The following is a 9713-nucleotide window of genomic DNA, read 5'->3' on the forward strand; positions in this document are numbered from 1 at the left end:
CATCTTTACAATGGAGAGCATCCCTCCTCCAGCTAATGAAATCTGCAACAGGAAGCTGTCCCAAACAAACCTCACTCACCACTTTCCTAAAATCACTTTGAAAACCCATTCATCTGAACAAAGGGCTGTTCCAGCCACAGTTTATCCAGTGTGCAAAAATACTCATCTTCTCAGTGTCCAGTGTTCTATGCTCAATTTCATAACGGCATTGAATAACTCATTCCATAGAAGACTTTGTCAAATGCTTAAAACAAAACAATCCTTCTAGGACCTATTTGAGGAGCCTCTTATGCTGTAAGAATACAGATTACTTTACTTCTACGACGAGCACAAATTGAGGTCCTGCTCTAGAGTGTTAATATTTCTCTAGGGTTGATGCAGACAGCTTACCCGGGTGGAGGAATCCAACTGTCCACAAGGCACTCACAGCTCTTTGAAAAGAGATATTGTGTAAATGCAAAGCTATTATTACATAAAAGCATTCTGAGGATAATATTAGCCATAATTGTATTAAATATTAATATTAATGCAAATGGTGGCTAAAAGCTCAAAGAAGAACTGTAAATGTCAATAACCAATGCAGTAAAGATATAGAAAATGTGTGTGTTTCCAATTATGCATCCCATGCAAACCCAACAAGCTAAGGACAGATAATTCATGCTAAAGGTCATGCTGTCCATCTTTCTTAATCCTTTCAGCTAAAAAAGTGAAAAATAAGATTGTCAAACTTAATTTATCCAGCACTGAAGTTCAGACTTCAGGTTCAGCATGCTCTATTACCATATGTGATGATGTTTTGATGTCACAACTTGAAGAGGCTAAACAGCAGCCCTCAATTGTTTCATCAAACATGAACCTAGGTGCTGCTGTGAGCAAAAGGGTGCCCTGGATGGGCCTGAATGTCGCCTGCCCATGACCTTGAGTCCTTCCTCTCTAATGTACTGCAAACTCATTCTCACAGCTGCACAATTATACAAGCCAGTTTGCAATAAATGTAAATTATCTCTACCTACCTACTTACATACATATTTACCATCTATTATCTATCTATCCATCCATCCATCTATCCGTCTACCTATCTGTCTTCTATTAGTCATGCTTTTCTGGTAGGACCCTGACAGACATATCATATTTATCAGGAAACAGGTACTGAGTTTTTCATGCATGGAAGAATTGTTCTAAACAACACAATTTTATTTCATACCAGTTACACATTAAAGAAGCACAATTGTCTAATTTCACTTCCAGGATAGATATAATAGTCCATTCCTAAAGCAGGAGGACATCGCAACTGAATATCAGTGAGTTTTTCAGAAGTTTTTGTTTGGGTTTCCAGAGAAAGTTCTAAACATAATTAATCACTGGATCCTAAATATAAGGGCTCCAATACTTTGGTTCAAAGTAAAGTTTGAAAACACACTAGGATATGTGGTATGGATTCAAACTGGTCCCAGGTGACTTTTTTCTTAATTCCTTACTTCATCCATTCCACAGAGATCACATGAACACACAAACACCCTAACAGACAAAGCAAAATGTAAACTCATAACCATCTCTCAACAACTTTCAGAAATACTGAAAGCTTACCCAAAAATTAAAACTATAATTTAATTAAGTATCTAACAAAATAATTGACCAGGGAAGAACTCTACCTAATGAATACAGAAAAATGACTGAATTACAAAATTACTATTTTGCCATGTCTGGTGGAATAATTAATGTGAGTAATTATGACCCACACTTTCTAAGTTTAGAAAAAGTGGAAATCAATAATAAAAAAAGCACTAAACAAAATTCCAGAAATCTTGGACCTAAGTAGATGGTTTAGTTAGCCAAATAGGTGACTAAATTAACTTTGGGTAAAAGAGAAAAATCACATGAGAATTATGAAATATTTAAATTATCGATAAAAGGCTACAAGTATAAATGTGAACAACTCAGCTGTGACAGTATGTAGCTCTTAAGGAATTAGTTGGTGGAAAAAAAAAAAACTTTGGAAAATACATGAGCCAAGTGCTCAAATTGAGAGGTTGAAAAAGGGCAGGAGAACAAACTTAAAGGAACAAGGAGGAAAAAATGTGTGTGAGGAGGTCAAAGAAATGAGAATGGAAAGAGGTGAATAGCTGGCAAGACTCATGAAAGAGAAAGAGGGGTTTTAAAAAGTAGAGTGGAATGAAAAACAAACGGGAATAATAATATTATAAATACCTATACACCAATGAATTCTTTAAGTTCTCGACAAAAATACACCCACTTTGGGGAAAATATAAAATGTCAACATTTGTGCTGGGAGGACAAATATGCCACAAAAGGTATCGAAGACATTCGACACTCACAGTCAATTTATAGTGAATTGTGCAACGCATTCACATACCTTGCTCCGTGTTTAAGATGTCGTTTCTGAAAATGAGATAAAAGCAATATTCCCTGGTTCATTTCATTAGCTGATATAACTCTGATTACAGAATGGATTGATAGGGACCAGGTAAGACAACATGTGACAGATCCATTATTGAAGTAAATAGAAGTCCCCAATAAAACAGAAGCAGAAACCAAGTCCCGAGGAGTCAGGAACTGAGTAACTTGATAAAGGCTGCCTGTCCTCAGACCAACAGCCAGCAGAGCACAGGGGAGACACATCCCCTCCCCTCCCTTAAGAAGAGCGCTAACAGGGTAGGTGCTCAGCCTCACCTTCCTTAGACAGGGCAAGTAGGGGGAAGACAAACTGTGGAAACACAACAAGCTGAGGAAGTCAGGAAGTCAGAGCACAGGACGGAAAGGAAAGACGATCATCGTTAACTTCAGAATATCATTTTCTGCAGAGAAAAGTTAAAAGTAGACCAATGTCAAATGGCATAATCCTTGCCATAAATCCATTCTAAATTACAAAAGAATTGTAACAAAATACTTCAAGCTTATTTTAAAATTTAAATTAAAAACTAAAAAAAAAAAAAAGAAAGAAAGAAACAGAAGAGGAGCCAAGAGAGGAGCTTCACATATTGTGTTCTAAGAACGACTAAAAGTTATATTAATAAAAAATTGTGATGCAGAAAAAGTAGAAAGAAAACAGGTAGATCACAGAAAAAACACCCTGTGTGTCACCACTAGGTGAGGTTAGGCTGATCCAATCAATAAAACTACAAAATTGGCTCAAAAACAAATTCTGGTGGTGGACACCAATAATCCCAGTGGCTGGAGAGGCTGAGGCAGGAGAATCTCAAGTTCAAAGCCAGCCTCAGCAATTTAGCCAGACGCTGTCTCAAAACTTAAAAATTTGAAAAGGGCAGGGGATATGACTCAATGGCTAAGCACACCTGGGCTCCATCTCTGGTACCAAATAAATAAATAAAGTTTCTAACCTACCAGACAGCATTAAAAGATCTAGCAAATATGAAACTATAATGATTGCAGAGAATAACTGTGATTTGAAGTAGGAATTTTTAAAAAAATATGATTCCAGAAGGATAAAATATAACGCAAGACAATAACGGACTTTAGGGTCAACATAAAGGCTGTTGGTCCATTGAAAGATCTCACATATGAAGTTTCTAGAACAGAGGCAGATGCAGAGATCTTTGCAATGTTCAAAATTGTTAAAAACATACAAGATACTTTTGCAATTCAACAATAAAAAGATAGGAACTATAATAGTTGTGAACTGATTACTTAGGGGTGTTGTAAGAGATAGTAGGGGGTTTGGGGAAACCCAGTGGTCTCACACGAGGACCATGATAAACCCAATATGATGAATGTGTCTCATGGAATGCTTTGCATGAGTCTAAGTACACAAGAAATGGACCTCGTCTCAATACATAGTGCTTAGTGAATGGTAAGAATATGTTCTCTAATAGCATGTCATTTGTATGAAATAAAATTCCTAAGCTACAATCATTCCTGTCTAGCCTCCAAGCATATGCAAGAACACATAACATTGAGATGCCAATGTCAATTTAGGATGAAGGAAACCAAAAGAAATAAAAGTACAAGTCTTGCAGGGACCAAGAATGATAATGCTCCATGAATTCATGAATATGAATCATTCAACTGCTGGCACTTGAAGTACAAATAGAAAACAAGTGCACTAGCAAAACAGATAACACATAAAGGAGTGAAGTTTAGACTGGAGAGAGCCTTTAGAGGTTTACAAGTGGCCAGCAGTATCCTTCAGATGCTGGTCTTTCAATGGTCTGCAGTTCCTTCCAAATGCACTGGTGGCAAAGAGTCAAGGAAAGTCTAAGGAGCCCATCTGCAGAGGGCTGCCCTTGCTCATCCAGGAGCCAGAACTTGGAGGTCAGTCTTTGCACACAAGCTGCCTACAAAGACAAGAGTTGCCACATGTACTCGTAGGTGGGTGACCCTTTAGAAAGCCTCGGAGAACTCGCTGATAGCTACTTCTCACAGCAGTGTTTGTCACAGGCAAAAATAGAAATTAGAAAGAGCCACAGGATGAGACCCGTTGCCCTCTAGCCTCTGAGTGACAGGATGCACACATCATGGTGCTGACCGAGGCCGCTCACCCAGACCTGGACTTTATGAGTCCAGTTCCCACTGCCTGCATGGCTGATCTTTATTCTTCATCCCTTTTGGGAGGTTTGGGCCAAAATCTTGGACTCATTTCTCTAAAGGTTGGGACTAATACTATATACCCCAAGCCCCCAACACAAATCCCACACAAGTTCAGTGGCCAAAGCCCCAGGCAAACAAAGACACTCCTATCAGGCAGGGCTACCCAGCAGCCTGCATATCACCTCCCAGCCGCTCAGAGCAAAGGCCAGACCTCTCTCTAGGTAGGGTTACTTCTTCACTATACCTGAAGGAGAATTTTAGAGAAAGAAGTTATGCTTTCTGAGAGCTTATCAGAGTGATCCCAATAGGCCGGGTTCAGAGGTCACTGATGTAGTCAAACTCTATTTACAGATGAAAACTCTTAAGTCCAAAGAAAGTAAATGATGTGGTTGCATGGTGACAATCACACCCATAATGAGAAAGCAACCAGGGCTAGCAATCAGGGCTGTCCTGAGCTCTGTAGGGCTTCAGGGCTTCAGGGCCTTCTCTGCTGTCTGGCAGGTGATGGGCTAGGGGCTGGGCAACCTCCTGCCTTGCCCATCTGCAAACTACTCTGGAGTTGTTCGGAAAGACTCTGAGTACATCATCGCTGTGGAATTCTCTATGCCCCTGCAATTCAGAGAGTGGTAAAGGAGATTTCAAAGGTGTGTTTTGAGAAAAGCTTAGAGGATAATTCAATCAGCATCATTTATCTGTTTCACAACAAACTTAACCCTGCCTTGACCAGTCCCTATTAGTCAAATGTAATTTCCCCAAAGTCAAGCATTAGCCAATACTGTAGGGCTATTGCAAATTGATTAAAACAAAAGGGGGAAATGCCCTGGGCTCTAATTGCTTTTTAAACAACTTACTATTCAACTTCAGCTTGCTTAAATTGTACAGGAATCTTACACATTAACTTCACTGCAGAAAGACAGCAATCCCGACTTAACTATCAACAACTTGTTTTTCCTTTTGTCAGTTAAAGCGCCTCACAGTAGCACTAGGCAATCAAAATGTAGAATCAAATAAATTATTTCTTATCCTAGAATTTTCATATTATTAATCCTTGTTCTCTGTATGTTACTTTTCTTCAGAAATTGAAGTCACAGTCTTCACAATTGATTATTAATTGTCAGAATTTCTGCAACTGCTGATGTGGAATTAATGATGGGTATATTTGATGTAGAATTAATTACTACAAGAACACAGGTTAAAAAAAAAATCTAGATTTTACTCAAGTGATAAAGAAATATTTGTTTAGCAGGAGTGAATTGTATCTAATCTTGTTAATGCAATTCCTAATCTCATTCTCCAAGGTGATGATGATCAGTGCTCTCTGATCCCCAGTTTTTGTGAAGATCTAATTTTTTTCTGTCCACTGGTTCTGGGTAGGTCCACCAGTCACCTGTCCACTCTTGTTACCACTGATAGGTCATTGCCCAGTGAGGCAGGTGTGCTGGCTGCCACTCTGCACCACGTGTGTATTCTGGATTCTGGTCGAGGCCCAGTGTTTGGCTTCCCCTCTTGAGATCCAGTGCCTCCAACTCCTCCCTTCCCCATGTCCCAAAAGGAAGATGATGTGACGCTCCTGTGGACACACCCTTCCCGTCCTGCCAGCCTCCCATCTCTCTTGGCTCTCGCTTCTCCTTCTGGCGGAGCCATCCTCTCCTTTCCTTTCCTACCTGGAACAGATCAACACCATCCTCTCCCAAACATGGGTGTTAGCATAGGAGCCCAGGATTGCTGTGCCCACAGTTAACTGTGACTTCAGGCAAACAGAAGTATAGAAATATCAATGAGGCTTTCTCATTGGGAGTGAAAAAACACAGGAAGCAGCACAGATTAATATCTCATTAATATCCCATTAAACATGAATCCGTAAGGAAAGGATAACTTGTTATGATCCCTTGAAGCTGAAGCAGCAGGAAACATTTGAAAACAAAATGGCAGGTGAGTTGTTAGTGTGAAATGATGTCCCTCCCGCTCCTCATTCAATGACACCAAAGTGGGTTGACCCAGATCATCAGCCCCAGTCATTCTGTCTTCACAGTTCACACCACTTTCTTTTGCTCTCTGCCAGAAAAAATTAATAAAATGTGAGACTGTAGTCACTTATTTAAAGTTGCTTACTGGACAGATTGAGAAAATATTGGTATTCCTTTATAATAACAGCAAAAACATGTATAAATTATTAGTTGAAGTTGTTAACCTTTTTGGCAAATGTGGCACAAATAGACAATATTAACATGCTTTCTTAATGAATAACAGGAAACCATGATTATCTTTCACTCTGCACAAATATTTGTAAATACTCTTTTTTTTATATAATTTGCTATTAATCTTGCTAAAGAGTCCTCAGACTTTAAATGTCAGCAAATAGTAGCTTATAAACAAAATATGGCCCACTACCAGAGCTAAGGATGGTTTTTACATTTCCAATTTGTTTTTTTAAAAAAGTTTAAAAAAAAATTATAATATTTTGTGAGTCTTATAATATTAAAATTCCAGTGAGCATGAGTAAAATTTTACAAGAATGCAGCCATACACCATCACCAGCACCACGTGTCTAGCTGCTCCTTGCCCCAGTGTGGGAGTGGAAGAGTTGCAAAGAGAAAGTGTGGTCCCCGGGGCCCGAAACACTTCCTACCTAGCCCTTTATGGAACGCCATTTCCAGCCTTGCACTAGATTGTGTCTGTGCCCGGGGAAGGAGATTCACTAAAAATGCACCTGCCCTCCATCTATCTGAAGGTTCTGATTTTGCAAAATGGTGTAGGAAACCAGATATCTGCACATGACACTGCAGTAGAAGTTCAATATCACTCTGAGCAATGTTTTAAAATCTAGTTGAGGTTATGTGTGTGTGTGTGTGTGTGTGCATATATAAATATATATACACATATATATTTCACGTGTGGGTATTTTCTTTCCTATTAGACCCATCCATATTCCTATTTCTCTAGAAAATTGAGAAGAAAATACATTTAAATAATCAACTATAAATAGTTGTTTGAAATATTTAAGCATTCCCGTCTGCTCAGCCTAAGGGTGCCTTTGTCCCGTTTTTTAAAAATAAATTTACTTTCTAGACCCTGTTGGGTAAAAAAGAAATCATTCTTTCTAAATAATATTTGTCAGAAATAATAATTCTCTCCTCCAATCTAGCTCAAATTTAAATGCTTGAACAAAAAGAACAAAGCTAAGCATACATGTGAGGGAAGAGGAGCATTTCCATAACAATGCCAGAGGCTGGCTCTGCCCAGGAGGCACTCAGAGCAGCAGCCTGGATTCACAGACGGTGCAACACATTCTGTTTCCAGTCTCACGGCACCTGTAGATTGTTAAATTTCTTCCTTGTGGATGAAATTTCAGAGATCATGGTTAGGAATGTCGGGGAGACACACCACAGGACGTGGCTCCTGAGGGCTTCTTCACAGAGCATGGGTCCTGTGTGCATCACCGACTGAAAGAGACGCAGTTGGAATGGCAGACTAAAGGGTTTGAATCAGGCCCACAAGTAAATCTCAGTACATTTACAATAAACTTGAAAACATTCCGATAAAATAATTATGAGGAGTTTAAAGAACATTACAAATTCTGATTCAGCCTGTGGTCCCTGTGTCCCCATCAATTCCGGCCACTGCTGCCACTCTTCTAACTCACCGCGTACATTCCTCTATTCTGGAGCACAGAAGGATCACCATGGGGCCGGGTCCAGTCCAGGTCCTCTGAGGAGCCAGCTCTCCCCAAGCAGAGCTCTCTACCCCAGGAGCTACTGATCACATGAAAAAACATGGGAGAGCGAGCTAGCGTGCCTAGGCCTTCCAAACTCACTGGCCACCCTGCTTGCGGCCTGCGTGGGTTCCCCTCAGCCCTGCTCCTTCTTCTCCCCACAGAGACCAACCTCTCCTCGCCCCCATCCTTTTCCTCCCTTCTGCCCACACCAATCCGCATGTTTGGAAGGAATTCTGGTCATCACATCAATGCTGGATCTCCAGGGCTCCCCGAGCCTTTCTCCCCAGTCTTGGCCTGAAGATGAGCGCCCATGAGGACAGGCTGAGCTTCTCGGCCTTGGCCCGGATGCGCTTCGAGAGCCAAGAAGGCTAAGTGCAGAGGCTCTGGAGGTGCCGGTGGACAGCCCCAGGCGCCTGCCAGGGCCGCTCATGCTCGGGGAGGTTAGTACAGGTGACACCTACACTGCCACCTACACAGATGTGCTGCAGTTTTGCAGGTAGCCCTGAATCCAGTCCAATGCAACAGTGGACACAGACCCTTGATATACTCCTTAATTTCTAGTAACATTCGGACACATGGGAAAGAGAACACTGGAGCATTTAGGACCTATTATTTTTTTCCTTTTTTCTTGTGCAGTACTGGGGATTGAAAAGAAAAAAGGGTACAAAAGAAAAAAGGCTCTTTGACTTAACTACTTACTGCAACCCTTTAAATATTTAAAAATCTGAAACACCATCTTGGTAAGCTTCCCAGGCTCAGCTCGCACTAGGAACCCTTCTGCCCCAGCCTCCCAAGTGGCTGGGATTGCGGGTCTGTGCCACTGCTCCTGGCACGCCTCCAGCCTCCTGAGGACGGATAAGAGGCAGGATCATTGGGATGGCGTCCTTTACCTCCTCTGTGCTCCATAGTGACATCACCTGTCTGCCTGGCTGGCATTCTGTTTTGCCAGGGGTTAGCTTGAGTCTCAGCTTGACTCTCTATCCTCCCTGGGTAACTCAGTCTTACTTTTGAGGAATGAACCCGGGCAATTTGCCACTGAGCTGCCTTCCCAGACCTTTCATTCATTTGACACAGAGTCTCAGCAAGGTGCTAAGGGTCTTGCTAAATTTTGAATTTGTGATCCTCCTGCCTCAGCTTCCCAGGTTGCTGGGATCACAGGCCTGAGCCACCACACTTGGCTGGTTTTCAGTGGTCTTGCATGCAGAGGCCTGGTGCCCGCCCTGTCTCTGTTGAAGGATGACCTCATCTCTTAACATTCAGTCTCAGGAGGGCTCAGGAGCTCCTCAGTACTCAGTGAGGAAACTTGAGGACTTTCTTCACTTCATCTCAGCCACATAGAAACTAAAATTCACACAACATGTCTCAGTTTCAAGATCTCTGTCTTGGATGGAATTGGGTCCCTCAAAAAAAAAAAAAAAAAAAAAAAAAAAAA

The sequence above is a fragment of the Marmota marmota genome, unplaced genomic scaffold (assembly GCF_001458135.2).
Source record: "Marmota marmota marmota unplaced genomic scaffold, marMar, whole genome shotgun sequence".
NCBI lineage: Eukaryota > Metazoa > Chordata > Mammalia > Rodentia > Sciuridae > Marmota > Marmota marmota.